The sequence below is a fragment of the Ahaetulla prasina genome, chromosome 1 (assembly GCF_028640845.1).
Source record: "Ahaetulla prasina isolate Xishuangbanna chromosome 1, ASM2864084v1, whole genome shotgun sequence".
Lineage (NCBI taxonomy): Eukaryota > Metazoa > Chordata > Lepidosauria > Squamata > Colubridae > Ahaetulla > Ahaetulla prasina.
The window spans coordinates 295,202,060-295,220,365 of NC_080539.1; the positions used below are offsets into that span (position 1 = coordinate 295,202,060).

General features: G+C 39.6%; 1 protein-coding gene across 6 annotated transcripts in view; it reads right to left on the reverse strand.

Moving 5' to 3' along the window:
* PHF21A (PHD finger protein 21A) overlaps positions 1-18,306 on the reverse strand; it is a 163,267-nt gene that overhangs the window by 102,475 nt on the left and 42,486 nt on the right. For all 6 annotated transcript variants that reach the window (XM_058161741.1, XM_058161740.1, XM_058161739.1 and 3 more), the window contains exon 2: positions 462-503. The gene's annotated coding sequence lies outside the window, so the exon portion shown is untranslated. The remainder of the gene's footprint in view (positions 1-461; positions 504-18,306) is intronic.

Genomic DNA, 18,306 nt, shown 5'->3' on the forward strand with positions numbered 1-18,306 from the left:
CATTTGTCTGAAGTGGTATAGGCAGGGGGTTGGACTAGAAGACTTCCAAGGTCCCTTCCAACTCTATTATTCTATTTCTAATACTAAATAATCTCTCAAGTTATTATTAAGCAATATAACTTTATATTAAATGAAAATAAGATAATACTGAGAAACTAAACCATTTCTTCCAATAATTAATTTACAAAAGATCTATAACATTTTATTTTCAGAGTCATTATAATAGATATAAAACAACTATTAAAAACTACAATTAAATAATTCTGAATCTAGACCTTTTTTGCCCCTTTTTAAAGTGTGATATACCAAGTTTATACTGGTGCTTTAAGATCCCCTTCTGAGAACATTATGTTCTGTAATAAATATTTCATACAATATACTTTATTTAATTGATGTCAGCTAAAAAGTATACATTCTAAATTCACTTGTGTAGAAACTGCAAATGAGTAAAAACAGCTTACCAATTTTCCTAAACAAGTATCCTCTTCAGCCCTCTAGTCCCCCTACAAGAGAGAGAGAGAAGAATTGGTCCGTTAACAATATATCTAATACTAACTTTTGAATAAAAATACAATTAGGAGACAACTGTCAAAAATAGTGTTTATGACATTATGACAATATATATTAAATAGAGAGAGGAAGAAAACTTAAGAGTTGGAAGAAAGTGGGTGAAGTACCTTTGGGAACTTTGCTATATCAGAACAGGGGTAAAATTCTTTTTTCAAATGGACCAGTATTTTAAACAGAATTCAATCCTTATCATTCCCTTTTGCCTGCTGAAAACCCCTAAAAGCAAAACCAAACTCCAAACCAGAATGAATTAAATATTTGTGGTATTGCTAAGTGGGATTATTTAATTTGCTCAATAATTTTGGTAGATAAATTTACTGAAATATCTCTTAATATTTGTTAAGTAACCAAGATCTCTCCAGTTTATAACCAACTTTCTAATCAATAGTTCCTGGTTCTCAGAAATGGAATTCAGGTTATGATGATGAAGATGTGTCATCAAATCAGTGCAATCACATTGAATTTCCCCAAGATCTGTCCTCAACCTGATCCTTCAGGTCATGCAATGGTGCATCCACTGTCTCTGCAATAAAGTCCATCCATCTTTCCGCTGAATGTCCTTTTTTTCCTTTTGTTTCACCAGACAACTACTACTTCTCATAATTTTTTCCAAAATTAGGATAATTTAAACCTAGTCATTTGTGCCTCAGATGAGAACTCTGGGTTGATTAATTCTATGATGTATGGTTTCTTGGCCACTCATGGTATTCTGAGGAGTGCTCCGATTTCAAAAATGTTAGTACACTTTCTTCCTTAGTTCTCCAAAGTCCATTCACAAGAAAACCACCGGCCTAATTTTGATTATTATGGGGATAGACACAACATATCTGAATATTTTCTAAGGCCTTCATTGCTATTTTACCAAATGCTATATGTGGTGCATAGCTGATTCGTACATTGTTGATGGATTCTAAAAGACCCTTGATAGATTCTAATGGACATGCTGTAACTTCAGAATTTTCACTCTCAATTCTAAATTTGTTACGGTACTTGTTGTCATTAGTTTTCTTAGTCTTCTTTTTCTTTAATAATGTTAGTCCCATTTTTATTGTCTTCCTTGATTTTCATTACTAGAGCTTCTGGATCATTTTCATTTTCATTGCATTTACCATGGCAATGATACTACCATATTAGTATCAATATCATAAAGGTAAAGGTAAAGGTTCCCCTCGCACATATGTGCTAGTCATTGCTGACTCTAGGGGGCAGTGCTCATCTCCGTTTCAAAGCCGAAGAGCCAGCGCTGTCCGAAGACGCCTCCATGGTCATGTGGCCGGCATGACTTGACGCCAAAGGTGCACGGAACGCTGTTACCTTCCCACCAAAGGTGGTCCCTATTTTTTCTACTTGCATTTTTACGTGCTTTCGAAACTGCTAGGTTGGCAGAAGCTGGGACAAGTAACGGGAGCTCACCCCGTTACACGGCAGCACTAGGGATTCGTACCGCTGAGCTGCCGACCTTTCGATCGACAAGCTCAACGTCCTAGACCCTGAGCCACCGCTTATCAATATCATAGTGACAGTTATTTATGTTTTTCTCCATTTTTAAAACCATCCACATCTTCTTCCAACCCAGCTATCCTCTTCTGTATATATCCATCATACTGGTTGACTGGGTCCAGCCTTGTCTTACTACCTCTTGACCTGGAAACAACACATTTTGCTACGTTTCATCCAGACTATGGCTTCTTGTCTGTAAATAACTTTTGCATAAGGATAATGAGATATTCTGGAATTCCCATTGTCCTAAGCATATTCTACAACTTGATATGGACAACAGTCAAAATATTTCTAAAATCAATCAAACACATATAGACTTCTTGTCAGTATTCTTTGACTTTCTCAATTATCCAGAATGCATCAGCAAACCTGGATCCTTCTAGGGATTATTTGCAGTTTGACTAAACACACCCCATTTGCTGTAATTTTAGCCAAGACCTAACGATTAATAAAGGTATTTAGTTTTTGTGAGGCTTACATTTAAATTCTGGGCCTATTTTGAAAAAAAAGATGAATAATAACCACCTAAACAGTTCTACGAATACTTCTTTTTCTCTTTATTCCTTAACAACTCCTTGCAATTGAAGTTTGAAATTCTACACTCCTATAACTCAGATTTTGAAAACACTAGTACAAATTTGAGAAGTAACAAAACATCAAACAAGAAATATTTGAAAAGCTAAATTTTTAATTGAAATTCTTTAAAATGACATTATGCATACATCTAAAGATGGATTATTTCACCACTATTCAGTTCTATGCTAGAAGATTAAATTGTGCAAATTTGCTTGTCATATTTTCAAATTACAAAAACGCAAGAAAAATTTTGAATTAAGTTAGACTGAAAAACAAATTCAACTCTTCCAAGGGTCATATAACTTGTTGCACAATTTATCTTATCCCAATTATTCCACACTCACACTAAATTATCTTAGTACACACAAAAAGTAGAAATTCTTTAATAACTTCATATATTATCTTTCCTATTAGAAAGCCCCAATAAATATACAATACTACAGTATTAAATGATTTATAATGCATATTGCGTCAAAATAAAGATACTCACTTACAAATTTAAAAAGTAAGATTTAATTTCATACTGTAATCCATGAAATGGAGAATATGTACAAGTAATTTAACAGATACAAGGTGGAGGCTGTATATAGGAATAATGTATTCCATAATTATGGAGGGAACGATTATAAAAAATGAATTTAATGGTTAATATCTTCAAAGTGCTTACTATTTCTTCAAGCAATTTCTGTTATTTGTGAGCTTTAGGGAGCCAAATATAATTTCTACCTCTTTTAATACCTTTTATAGTACTTTAACAGAGAATAAAGCATGATAAGTTCTCTTAAATGTGATATATGTATTTTGATTCTAAATTCCCATATTAGCTAAATTAACAATAAATAAATAAATCTAAATACTATTTAAATGTATCTAATTTCTGACTATGAAAGAGCCAGTTTGGAGTACAGGTATTTCTCTTTACAACTGCCTCGTTTAGAGACCATTCAAAGTTATGGCAATGCTTGAAAACTAACTTTACAACCCATGCTTGTGTTTATGACCTTCACAGGTCTGAAAAACAAAGGAAAGCTTAAGTAAGAGTTTGACTTCGAAACAGCTTCTTTTTGCCAATTTCAATATCGGTCCCTAAATGAAGATTATTTCATTAGTGGTTAAGGTGTTAGTCTAGCAGCTAGACGACTATGAGCTCTAGGTCTCTCTTGGGCATGAAAGCTAGCTGGGTGATTTTGGGCTCTCTCAGTTCAAACCATCTCTCAGGGTTGGTGCTGTGGGAAAAATAGGAAGGAGGCAGGATTGTAAGGTGTGTTCACTGCCTTGAGTGATATAAATATACATACCTATATATAGACACGCACCCACAAATCTAATAATAACAAACTTATAATAATGACCACAGATTAGTATTTGTGTTTGTGAGGATGTCTGTGGCAAACTTGGTGAGAAATTAAATAAAGGCATAGAAAAATCAAATGCTCCATTGTGATTTCTCAAAGATTTGACAGGGTCTTCTTCAGCCCTAGCTTACTAGACATACTACATATATTAAGTTTATAAGAAATATTGAGTATTATTTGTCTTCCAAAACTAAAAAAAGGCTTTTTTTATTATTGTTAGATCATACTTAAGAAAAACATTACTCCTTTGATATGTGCAGAATCCAACACAATTTAATAAAATTTAATTAAACTGCAACAAAACGTTTCAGCGTTTTAAATGAATTTTAATTTTCATTTAACATAAAAAACACACATTCCTAAATTAACTATCTTATAAACAAGCAATTTATTTTCAACAATGACTAAAACAGAAGTTCTTAAAAATGAATTTTAATCTGAATGCCTGTAAAAAAAGTAATAAATATACTTTAAAATAAAAATAAATCATATTAAATATGTTTATATCCATACAACTATAACGCTCATTAATGGATACTTTAAAAAGATACTTTTCACAAAGGTGGTAAACTTCTGATTGGGTGATATCAGTTCAGATTATTAAAGTGAGTTCAGATTTTGCCGACTTTCCTATGGACTTTTAGTTGTATAAAAAAAAAATACTAACATATCAAGGAAACGGCAACACTAAAACTCTTCTGTTTGATAAATTAATATTCTACAAATCGCAATAGTGATTTCACCATAATTATAGTGACGCAATCATATTTCTCTTACAGTAATGAGAAATATAACTCACATTTTCTATCAATGAAGAATTAAAGCATATGTTATATTCAACATAACAAAATAATACTTTCTGATCTTTATCACAATTTCATTCTACAGTAAAACAGACTAAACTTGTTTTGCTGCAGTCTTCCCCAACAAAACAGTACATGCCCGATCAATAATCGTGAAATGAAGAGTGAAGGGGTAAAATGAAAGCCTAAATTTGGGTAGAAAAATGGTTAGGGATTATGTACAGGTAATCCTCGATTTACAACAGTTCATTTAGTGACAGTTCAAAGTTACAAGGGTACTGAAAAAGTGACTTATGACCATTTTTCATCCCTATGCTCACTGATCAAAATTCAGACGCTTGGCAACTGATTCATATTTATGACAGTTGCTGTGTTCTGGGGCATAGGATCATTTTTTGACTTTCAGACAAGCAAAGTCAATGGGGAAGCCAGATTCACTTAACAAATGTGTTACTAACTTAACAAATGCAGTGAGTCACTTAATAACTGTGGCAAACAAGGTCATAAAATGGGGCAAAACTCAGTTAATTAATGTCTCAGTAACAGAAATTTTGGGCTCGGTTGTGGTCGTAACTCAAGGACTACTGGTGCTTTTTTAAAAATTAATTTAAAGCCTCCAGATTTAGATGAATTTCATCCTGGGATGTCAGAAAAATTTTCAAAGGAAAAAAGTGGGGGAAAGGAGGATCCAGAAAGCTTTAGACTAATTAGTCTGATATTAATGCTAGGAAGATTCTATCTAGACCATTTTATAAGCATGGATTCATCAAGAACAAATCTTAGATTAATTGTATTTTTGAGCAGACAATTTCCTTATCAGATGATAGGAGCAGATGTAACATACCTTGACATCAGCAAAGCATTCCGCCAAATTGCCAAGAATAAATAAAAAGGAAAACTATGGCAAGGTATGTCTAGTGGTTAAGTCATCAGGCTAGAAATCAGGGAACTATGAGTTCTAGTCCCCGTTTTAGGCATGAAAGCTGGGTAGGTGACTTTGGCCCAGTCACTCCTCTCAACACCGCCCACCTCACAGGGCTGTTGTTGTGGGAAAAATAGGAGGAAGAAGGAATGTCAGAAATGTTTGCCATCTTCTTTATTATAAAAGAATAAAGGCAGGTTAAAAATACTTTCAAATATGTAATAAATGATTAAATCTATCACACATTTAATAAAGTATCTCAAGAGATAATGATCTGCAAGCTAATTAAAAGAGGCTGGATGGCATGACAATTAGGTGGTGCCGTATTTGACTCAAAAACTGTACTTTGTCAGACCTCCCAGGTAAACCAGATAGGAAACATGACCACAGGTAATCCTCAACTTAAAAATGCAATTGGGACCGGATATGTGGTCCTAAGTCATTACCATCATAAATTGAGGCACATGATCCACATGATCAAATTAGGTGTTACATTTTTTTGCGATAATTAAAGAAAATCCAGATATTAAAGCCATTAATTACCATCATAAATTGAGGCATCCACATGATCAAATTAGGTGTTACATTTTTTTGCGGTAATTAAAGAAAATCCAGATATTAAAGCCAGGTTGTTGTGGCTCCAGCCCCCATTGGACTTGGCCCCCTGCCAGAAAGTGACTCAGAGAGTGAGGGGTAAGGGCTGTCGGGGCTCCCCTCTGCAGGGCCAGCCCCTCTGGCTCAGTTTCAGGAGCCAGAGGCAGGCCAGGTGGAGGAGGTGACAAGGCCTCTGTCTCCTGTATCTTCCCCCGCCCAGGCAACACTTCCAGACCCAGCTGTGGACAATCAGTCCTGGTTAGATACCACTTTTCGTAGACGAGAGAGGCAGGAACAACAAAAGAAGGGGTGGGGCAAGCCTAGAGAATGCTGAGTCACGGAGCCACACCCCACAAGGTATAAAAGCAGGAAGGACTGCTCTACTACTTCGTGACGGACAAAACAAACTGACTGGAGAAAACTTGAGCTGAACTATTTGACTGAGCATTTGGCCTGGATTGCTGTTTGTTCCTGACTTCCTGGTTGCTCCAGTAACGAGCTTCTGTGACGCCAGCATCAGGGAAGATAAAGAAAACCTTTGCAGACATTCGCTGGTCTGCTGCCAGAGATGATAGCTGCCATGGACTAAATTGCGGGCTAATTGAGTCAGTTCATGTGTCTCCCGGACTGAGGGGGGGGGGGACAGAACACAGGTAAAGTGAAGAGGTTGCTTTCCACATGTCCGTTCGGTCTGAAGGACTGAGTCAAAAGCTGGAAGCCCCTAGCAACAAGGGCGGGACTTAACAACTTTGACAGACTCAGTCCTCCAATCTGAACGGATGAGTACAACCCATGCCTGGCTGTTGTCTCCACCACTATGGAGAACACCAGTCTTAAGTGCAAATCCATTCTTAGGAAACTGGCAAAAAAAAATTCAAATTTTGACCAGATGACCATAGGATGCTGCAACCAGTTGTAATGGAGAGCTGGCTGGCAAGCATTTGAAATGGGGTCATGTGATTGGGGAGAGGTGTGGCCCATTTTACAATGGCCAGAAGTGTTTTATGAGCTGTAAAGCATCTGGTTCCTGGTTCAGTCTTACTTTCAGTTGTTAAAGTAACCTTGTAAGTCAAGGATTACTTGTACACAAGCTAATTCTACTTTATTGTAAAGCTATATTAACAAAGTCTTCCAAGACTAAAAGTACAAAGTAAAAGGATGGCTCAGGGGCTAGGACGTTGAGCTTGTCGATCGAAAGGTTGGCAGCTCAGCGGTTCGAATCCCTAGTGCTGCCGTGTAATGGGGTGAGTTCCCGTTACTTGTCCCAGCTTCTGCCAACCTAGCAGTTTCGAAAGCACCTAAAAATGCAAGTAAAAAAAATAGGGACCACCTTTGGTGGGAAGGTAACAGCGTTCCGTGTGCCTTTGACGTTGAGTCATGTTCACGGAGACATCTTTGGATAGCGCTGGCTCTTCGGCTTTGAAACGGAGATGAGCAGCGCCCCCTAGAGTCGGCAATGACGAGGACATATGTGCGAGGGGAACCTTTAGCTTTTTATATTAACAAAGTCTTCCAAGACTAAAAGTACAAAGTTCCCGCCATTACTTTTAATAGTCTGATCAATTAAGAGTGGATCCTTTCTAATTTTCCTCCTCTGGCCATTAAGCCTTTGGGAACTTCCCCTTCTCTTCTGTAATTGTTTTTTAGGCAACACCTCTCTCCCTTCTCCCCCAAGGTCATCCACCCATTCCATCACCCTCCTTCATTAGATCCATCAACCTCTTCCAAGTTCCCAGGGGAAAAAGGTTGTGAGCTGTGAGAACAAAATGTAACTATGTCTCTCCCCTCTTCCCCCAAAAATTCCCACAGAGCCCAGGGTATCCCGTAAATCATCTGCTCCAGTTGAGAGATAGCTATCCCTAACTTTGGAATCTGCCATGTCTTGTACTATATGCCTGATATGGAAGGAGCTGATTCATTTTCCCACTTGGTATACTCAAAAATTCTCTCCATCCCATAAAATAACTCCTCCTGTTCAGCTTGGTCAGGGCTTGTCTCCTGCTAAGTCTGTGACTTCGAGAATGGAGTTTGTTGGAGTATTGGTCATGAAATGTTATGCCAACTGCAGTGCATGAACATCTGTTGCTGCCTATGACCTTTCTAACTCTGGGTAGCCTATCTAGTGTATGAAATACTCGACCTGCTTCTTTCTGCTTCTAAAGTTTAATACTACTTCCACCTTATATTGTTCCTCTCCATCCTCTAGAATGAGAATGGAAATGGGAAATGGGAATGCAGGATTTTTTCACAAGCAATAGCCAATGGAATACAGGGTGAACTTTCACTAAGGCAGTAGAAAGGAGGTCAGCTGCTTCAGTGTCTTAGAGGCAGACGGAGTCCAGTGCAGGCAACACATTAGTGTTTCCATTCTGCCACTGAAAATCTTCTCTGCCAAAATCTATCCATATGTGATTGGGATGAACACTTTGAAGCTGCAACTTAGCTTCCAAGCCTCTGAAGAGCTACAAGAGATCAATCAGTAATACTGTGACATTATCAGATCAGCTGCAGTTGAATTTTCAGGATTTTTGGAGGGGAGAAGTCTTTGAGGGATGAAGAAATGAGACTCCTACAAAATAGGCCCAGGTTTGTTCCATAGTACTCTATGAAACAAAATGAGTGACTGGCTTGTTTAGTGACCATTCACCGTTACAACAGTGACAAAAAGTAATTTTGCAACCAATCCTTGCATTTATGACTTTCGCAGGTCTATAAAACAAAGGAAAGCCGAGGTAAAATAATAAGCACAGTCAGAGTTTTACTTAGCGGCCACTTTCCTTAAACAACCAAATTGCTAATCCCAATTGTGGTCATTAAATAAGGACAATATGTAATAGTTAATATCCAGTTCAGGAAATTGTTATGCCCACAGCCAATTGCATATAAACAATCTGTGTGTTTCAGATGCACAGTTTTCAAGGCATTCATACACTCTGCTTAATGACCCTAACTCAATGTAACAGTTCAACAGGAGTACCGTGTTTCCCTGAAAATAAGACCCTGTCTTATATTTTTCTGAAACCCAAAATAAGTGCTTGGCCCTATTTTTGGGGAGGTCTTATTATTTTGGGGTGTGTGGTGCAAGATGGGGCTTCTCTTGCTGTCTTATCTGATTTCCAGTTCTGCGTTTAAATATTTTCAGGGAGGGCTTATTTTCAGGAAGAGGCTTATTTTAGCACACACGCTCAAAAGCCCGATTGGACTTATTATCAGGGGATGTCTTACTTTCGGGGAAACAGGGTAGATTTAAGTCAGAAATGTTATTTCTTTTATTAGATGGAAAATACAATACCAGTTCAATCAAGAGCCAGCACTTTTTCCAATTTGACCAATGGGTCAATAATTAATTAAAAAACACGAAAAAGAATAATATATATTTTACTGCTAGAATATAGACAGGAATAATTATTTCATTATTTTAAATGTAGCAGATATACAATACAATATTCCACAATGGGAATGAATCAGAAATTATGCATGAAAGTAATAGGATTAATTCAAACTATGGAGTTATTATTTCTTTGTTAGAAAAGTTGGAAGAAAATATGCTATCCTCTTTGTAATGTTTTCATAGGTAACCTTGCATTGAGAATCTCCATTTAGTCCCTAAGTGTAAAAAGCAATTTAGATAGGATGTCACCCAGGAATTCTAGCAGGACATATGCCACGTATAGGATCAGGAAAAAAACCCAAACAAACAATTTCAACAAAACTGCTGACAACCAGTCTATTGTAATGGAGAGTTCTATAAACTTTTTAAAATCTTCCATTAATATTTTAGTATTTTTATTCACAATACACACACACACAAATATTTAAAAAATCAAATATGAAGAAGTTAGGAAATATGTTTTTCTAATAATGAAGTATTTGTTTATAGTTAACGTTGATCTTTTACATGCAGTTACAAGACATTTCCATTAAACATTGTTAAAAATCCCATGAGCCTTCATCTTTCCCCCAAAGTCTCCTCATCAGAGCTGCAAGGGGTCCCATTAGACACCCTATTTTACTTCCACCTTATAAATAACATTAACTGTACACTATTTCCATGGAAACCCAAGTACAATGGAACATGTTTAAATTAATACCTGTTAAATGGACAAATTTATATCTAAAAGTATTTTCTACTCCAAATAAAATTGACAAGCTAATGAGACATTCCTAAATGAATAACATGATCACCCTGATCCTAAATTGCAATGCTTTTTTTCTACCTAACAAATTACTAACTGTGGGTTCTATCATGCAAAGGGACACTCACTCCCAAGTGAGGATAACAAGTTTAAAAACACCTGAGAAATCTACAAAGAAAAAAATAGTACTATATGGATCAGGCAGATTGCATTTTTAAAGCACTGGTTTTAGTTTCTATATATGCTCATTCAATGATATCAATATTTTATGAACTCTTTAACAAGTTTATTGAGAAACATTGACCAAATCAATGAAGATTTTTTTTAATTCTAGAAACTTTTGGTATGATGAAAAAGCAGCATGGATAATTCATTGACAGATCTCACTTGAGTTGAATTTTTGTTCATCTGTTCACATATGCTGTAGTCTATTTTTCCCAAGTTGTATCCTGGAAGTTAAGGACAATCTGAATAGAACTACTTCTACCAAAAATTTTAGATAAAACCTACATTCCAACTGCATGCTCTCAATATAAATTTCCATAGATAAAATTCCTCTGAGATATTTCCTACATAGTGACAATGAATTATTTTCCTTGGAAAAAATAAAGGACAAACCTGAACAGGGAACAAACTTGAAAGAGGTTCATAAGGAGAAAAAGTTTAAATTTATAATTTTGTTCTATAAGAGAATATTCAAGAACAAACCCAAGAGAATATAAATTAAATAAATATAAAGAACAGTTTTATAAAATAAAGGACTACCCTTTATAATAAAGAACATAAGGTCTCAGATATAGGCTAGAAATATGAAACTTATTTTGGAATGGATATCTTGGCATCTGAATGGTCTTATGGGGATACACTCCAAACAGTAATAGAAGGGCTAAAGAGGATAACTAATTTTGAAATAATTTCATTTCTATTTAAGTGTAATTAAATATATTTAATATGATTCATCCCTACTCATTAAAAGTTACAGTTTGCTAGCAACTTCTAGCGTTCTATAAACCTGCACTGAAATGTGTTTAAGTGCCACATGCAGCACAAGGGACTCACAGTATAAGACGTAAAACATGCATGTTAAAGAAATATGCTTATTACAACTTCAACAAAATTCTATCCTAGACAACACGAACACAATGGAGTCATATAAATTCTTTTTTTTTTTTGCTGTTTTTTGTATAAGTCATAGATTAAGATCCACTTATACTCTAGGTATTTAAGTTAAGACACTTTCCCATTTTCTAGGTAATATAGCTATTATACTGTCTTATATTTGCTAAGTTTTGGGATAAGGTAGAGAACTATGTAAATGTGACATTTATATACGTTTATATAGTTCTGAAAAGCTAAAAATTTCAGGGGAAAAAGCTAAAAAATTTCAGAGGAAAAGGAACATTGTACTTACTGAACATTCTTTCTCTGGGCGCTGCATGAGAGTCCAAAGCAATGGGTATTAACTTCATCTGATTGGCCAAAGACTGAGTTGAAATTTGTTTAACCACTCCTCCTCCTTCCTTCCTGCTGAGCTCCAGTTTGTTACGAATGTCTGGATCTGGATAAGATGGAACCTGTAAGGAAACACAATCGGTCCTGGACCCTAGGAAAAGAAATTGTTTGTAAATAGGGAAGGGTTGGACTTTCATGCAGTGCTCAGAGAAAGAACGTTCAGTAAGTACAACATTCCTTCTCTTGTGCGCTGCTTAGAGAGTCCAAAGTAATGGGATATACCCAAGCTAAATACCCCTAGGGCGGGAAAAGGATGAGTCCATGGTCCTTTCAACTGGGAGGATCTGCTGTAGGACCCTTCGGCCAAAGGCCGCCTCTGCCGAAGCAAATTTGTCCAGTTTGTAGTTGCAGAAGAACGGAGAGGGAGATGTCCATGTGGCCGCCCTGCATATCTCAAGGATGGATGCCTGGGTGGCCCAAGCCGCTGTGATAACTGCGCTTCTAGTTGAATGGGCTGTGATGCGACTGGGCTGCAGGCGAGCTTGTTGATCGTAGGCCATGGAGATGCAAGCCTTGAGCCAATGGCCAATAGTGGACAGTGTCACTCGTGTGCCCAGGAATCTGGGCTGGAAAGAGATGAATAACGATTCCTCTTCCTGAAGGACGCCGTCCTGTTAATGTATTTCCGCAGGGCCCTGCAGACATCAAGGGTATGCCAACGTCTCTCCCTGGAATGTTTAGGGTTAGGACAAAAGTCAGGTAATATGACTTCTTGTGCTCTATGGAACCATGAGTTTACTTTTGGTAGGAATGTTGGGTCGAGACGACGAACGACCCGGTCAGAATGAAAAATGCATAGGTCCTTTCCAACGGAAAGAGCCGCCATTTCTGAAATTCGTCGTGCTGATGTCACAGCTACCAGGAAGGCAACTTTGAATGTCAAGAGTTTGAGACTGGAAGTGTCCAACGGCTCAAAAGGTGAAAATGTAAGTGTCTGTAAAACTAGAGAAAGATCCCAGGAGGGGTATCTGTGGACTGGAAGGGGACGTAGATTAGAAGCCCCTTTTAAGAAAGCACAGACCCGAGGATGTTGTGAAAGAGAAAAGGTCCCGTCCACTGAAAGTATGGTCGCCAAGGCAGCTACTTGCCTACGTAGGGTATTGGTGGCGAGACCCTTGTCCAAACTTTTTGGCAGGAAGTCAAGGACTTGAGGAATTGTCGCAGAGGTAGGTATGAGTCCTTTCCTGGCACACCAGAGACTGAAAGAGGACCACCTGTTGTATATGTGTGTTGTCAATGGGCATCAAGAAGCCAAGATGGTATCTATGACTTTAGTCGAAAAGCGATCTCGTCTCAGGATCTCCCTTTCAAATGCCAGATGGCCCACTGGAACCAGGGGGCCATGGAGAAGGGAGATCCTGTCTGGAGGAATTTTCCATGGACGGTCAATGAATAGACTTACAAGATCCACGAATCAGGTCCGTCGTGGCCAGTAAGGGGCTATGAGGAGAACCTCCGCCCTTTCCTCCAGGATTTTTTGGATGACCCTCGGTATCAGAGGGGTCGGAGGGAACACATACAAAAGGCCTGGAGGCCAATGGCAGCAGAGGGCATTGGTTCCTTCAGTTCCCATTGTTTGGAATCCGGTGAAAAATCGGGGTAGTTGAGCATTCGATGGACTGATGAAGAGGTATACTTGGGGTTGACCGAATTTCGCTATGAGAAGGAGAAATAGATCTGGATGAAGCTGCCATTCCGATTGTTCTATCGTCTCCCTGCTTAGCCAGTCTGTTCAGATGTTGAATGTCCTGGAGATGGGTTCTGCCATCTCTGCCATGGAGAGCAAGTGCTTCTCTGCCCACAGACCTTTCTCCCTTCTTTCATCAGAACTTTGGAGAGAGTGCCCCCTTGATGGTTCACATGTGCTTTGGTGGTGACATTGTCCGTCAATAATAACACATGTTGACCCACCAAAGGGCTTTGAATGTGTCGGAGAGCTAGGTGAGCCGCTCTCAATTCCAGCTAATTGATGTCATTTAGGAGGTCCTTTGGCGACCAACACCCCTGAGTTACTTGGTCAATAGGTGAGCTCCTCACCTGAAGAGACTTGCATCTGTGGTGAAAATCTGATGAATGGGTTCCTTGAAGTAGCACCCCTTCATCATGGCTGACGAGGTCCTCCACTCCAGAGAATTGAGAACTGTCAGAGGAACTTTGATCTTTATGTTGGCATTGCTGCGGCCTGTCCTCTGGCTTAGTAACAGAAGCCATGATGGGGCCGGGAATGTATCTTCACCCAAGGAACTATTGCTAGGTAGGATATCATTTTGCCTTGCAACTGAGATAGTAGGAGTCGAGGAACTCGTTTGAGGCGTTTGACAAGTTTCACTGTAGATCGAATGTTGGAGAGGCATTCTCGCAAAAGAAAAACTGGACAGGTCAGAGTGTTGATCCTGGCGCCTAGGTGTACTATGCTGGTGGATGGAAATAGTTGACTTTTCTCCACATTCATTGAGAATCTGTGATTCTGGAGTGTTTGTATGGTGATCTGGAGATCTTGATGCGCTTGGTGAAGAGAAGATGACAGGACCAATATGTCGACCAGATAAGCTTGTATCCTGATGGGTTGAGCTCGTAAGTAAGCTGCTACCACAACTATTAATTTTGTAAATGTCCTGGGGGCGGAGGAGAGGCTGAATGGTAGAGTCCTGTATTGGAAATGGGCCCCGCATAGCAGAACCTGAGGAACTTCCTGTGAGATGGCCTGATTGGAATGTGGAGATTCTATTGATCTCAAAGATCTATTGATGACAAGAGATCTCCCTGTCTGATACAACCCAGGATGGTGTGCAGGGATTGCATTTTGAAGTGTTTGTACTTTATGTGTACATTCAGTTTCTTTAGATCGAGGATGGCTCTGCTGTATCCCGACTTCTTTGGCACCAAGAACAGAATCAAATAGAAGCTGGACCCTTGATGGAGAAGAGGGACTGGTTCTATAGCCTGGATGGCTAACAGATGTTGAAACTTGGCTTCCATCTGAGCTCTCTTGGTGGAATCTTTTGAAACGAAACATTGAACGAACCGATGTGGGGGTTCGGAGTTGAATTCCAGGTTAAGCCCCAGAGAAATTGTTTGCAATGCCCAGGCATCAATGGTTGTGTTTTCCATTGGTTAACAAATTTCAAGAGACAACCTCCGATAGGGCTGCAATCTGCACAGTCACTTTGAATGTCGATAGGTCGAAATCCCGTTCCTCGAAAGGGATGCTTGGATTGAATTTGTCTGCCACAGTCACGAAATGACTGCCTGTCTTGTGGTCTATCAGTGGGCTGGTGGAAGGCCCTTTGATATGTAGAACCTGAGAACCCTGTATCCTGTGAACAAAAGGACTGCCTTCAATAAGGAAAAATTGGTCCGTGATCCGCTCTCCTAAAGACGTGAGGAAGAATTTTCCTTTTGTCCTTTCCTTCCACTAAAACAGGGTCAAGGGCTTCTTCAAAGAGGGAAGTGCCTTTGAATAGACTAGAGGCCAACCTCCACTTAGTTCTCATATCAGCTTGCCAATGCCATAGCCATAATAATCGGCGAGAAGTAATGTTGGATGCCAGAGATCGAGAGGCAAATTTGGCCGAATTGAGGGTAGAATCAGCAGAATATTCAGCCGCTGCGATCAATTTATGTCTTGATGCAAGCGAGTGTCGTCTGGAAAAATGCAGGCCTGCATTTGACGAAGCCAAATCAATGATGTCCTTACGAAAAAGAACACTGCAGTGGCTGATCTAATGACCCACGTGGCAGCTTGATGGGTCTTACAAGCTGACAGCTCTGCCCTCCTGTCCTTTGGTTTGAGGCCTTCGGCTGAATCAGAAGGAAGCAAATTGGAAGTGGCAAGACTGGCCATGGGAACATCTACAGATGGAAGAGATAAAGAGATCTTCTAGCTGCTGTTCTACAGTATACATTTTTCTGTCAATGCCACTAGGAGTCGGGTTGGGTCCACTGCCTTTGTATTATGTTGACAAAGAGCTTGGGCGATGGAATAGCCTCCTGCTCTGTGAATGGTTCAGATAATAGACTTTTAAGGGGATCATGAGGGTCCAAAGATCCCCCAGATTGTCCCATAAGGGCCCCCATGTTGGCCGTACTTTTTGCCTTATGAAGTAAAGTTTTAAATAAGTCATGTCTAAAAAGACCAGTATTAGTAGGCTGATCGGTACAGGGACGCGGTGGCTCAGGAGCTAGGATGTTGAGCTTGTCGGTCGAAAGGTTGGCAGCTCAGCGGTTTGAATCCCTAGTGCTGCCGTGTAACAGGGTGAGCTCCCATTACTTGTCCCAGCTTCTGCCAACCTAGCAGTTTCGAAAGCACGTAAAAATGCAAGTAGAAAAAATAGGGACCACCTTGTTCCGTGCGCCTTTGGCGTTGAGTCATGCCAGCCACATGACCACGGAGACGTCTTCGGACAGCGCTGGCTCTTCGGCTTTGAAACGGAGATGAGCACCGCCCCCTAGAGTCGGGAACAACTAGCACATATGTGCGAGGGGAACCTTTACCTTTACCTAGTAGGCTGATCAGGGATGACCCCTTCATCCTCAGAAAGATTGTACTCTGCCATGTCTTCCTTTCCTGCCAGGTAACATCACTATGGTGTGAAGGAGAGGGAGAGCGAAACTCCTGTCTAAAATTGCTGTCTTTATGTTCCCTATGATGTGAGGGCCTTTGACCGGAATCTGCCTCAGGCAATGGTGCCATAATTCCTCTTTGATTGAGGGCTGCATCTATGCTTCTGGAAATGGTTTGAGCAATTAAATGACACATTTCCTGCGAAATAGAAGGTAGATGCTCTTCCTCCTAGCAGGTCCCTGCCACTGTAGGAGTGAAGGTGGAAAATGGGTGGGAACATATGTGGCGTTGGGGAGAATCCTGTGCCTGCATGCTCCCTGTCCTGGAAGGAACAATGGGTCAATTCTGAATCTCCTGTTCCTCCATAGAGTCATTGGGAGACAAATCTGGTGGATTAGACTGGTAGACCTGGGCCACAGTCACTATTTGAGAGGAAGCAATCACATCTTTGTTGGATGCTGCCCTGGGGGGGTCAGAACAGATAGCAGCAGATTTAAAAGCCTTTGCAAAATGCTTCTCTAAAGCATGCTGCCTTCTCATGGCAGCAGATGAGGGGGCTGCAAAAATAGAAGACTGAGATTTGGTAGTTAGTCCCCTTGTTCAAGGCCTTCCTCTTTTAGGGGCTGGAACTTCTGTGATTTGAGAAGAAGTGAAAGCATGAGAAGGAGATTGGCTGCTATCCGCCATTTTAAAGGCTAGGATTCAATAATAATTCAGACTGTATAAAAGCTTAATGGCAGGAAAACTCCGTTAATGCCCAGAAATAAGGTTATTATCTTTGCAAAGTAAATGAGGCTTGAATAACAAGAAATTAGTGCCAAGCCAACAACACGGCTTGAAAGCGTCTATAAACTGCGGGAGATTGCAATCCAAAATGGTGCGAAGCGGGCACAACGGTTTCCTGAATGCCAGTGACTCCACAATAGCCTCAGGGAAGGAATCGCACCTCCAACAACACAGAGCAACTGTCCAACTCCCCACTAGTGCAAAACTGACACAACGGCTTTCTCTGCACTCCGCTGCTGCTTTAACTCACAGTCCGATGATCTCCTGGTGTCGCGGCTCGGATTGGAGGCTCCACATGCACACTGGCCAGCTGGAGCTGAAGAGGAGCCGCTGCTGCTCAGATCAGTTTTGCCGATAAGTGCCCAGCCAGGGGCAAAGAAATTAAACGGCTTCGCAGCTTCAGCTTTTTCAGAAATAGTTTTAGGTGGTTTTTCTTGAAAAATTTTGGTAGACCTGCGCTGATTAAAGAGCTCAAGCAATGGAGTGAATTGAGAGAAGTCTTTCTAGGCCAATTGAGTTAACAAACTGGAGCTCAGCAGGAAGGAGGAGTGGTTAAACAAATTTCAACTCAGTCTTTGGCCAATCAGATGAAGTTAACACCCACTGCTTTGGACTCTCTAAGAAGCGCACAGGAGAATAGTCTCTTGAATTACATATCTAGTACTTGGAAGTTGACAATTGTGCAATGTAAATGGATTCTCCATGCCCTTATTACAGCTAAAAGACTGAGACTGCAACACTGGAAAGATGAATGTACAGCCCTATTTATTCAATGGATTGAAGACCTGATTATACTTTTTACTTATAAACAAACTACCTATAGATGCAGACTTTGTATGGATAAATAAGGAAATATGGGACTCATTTATACCAAGTACAATAGGTTAAAAAAGCATGATAGCCATATTAGTGCATTAGAAAAATACACTTGTATATGTATACACACATTTAATTGAATAATATTTTTGTTAATTAAATATAGAATTGT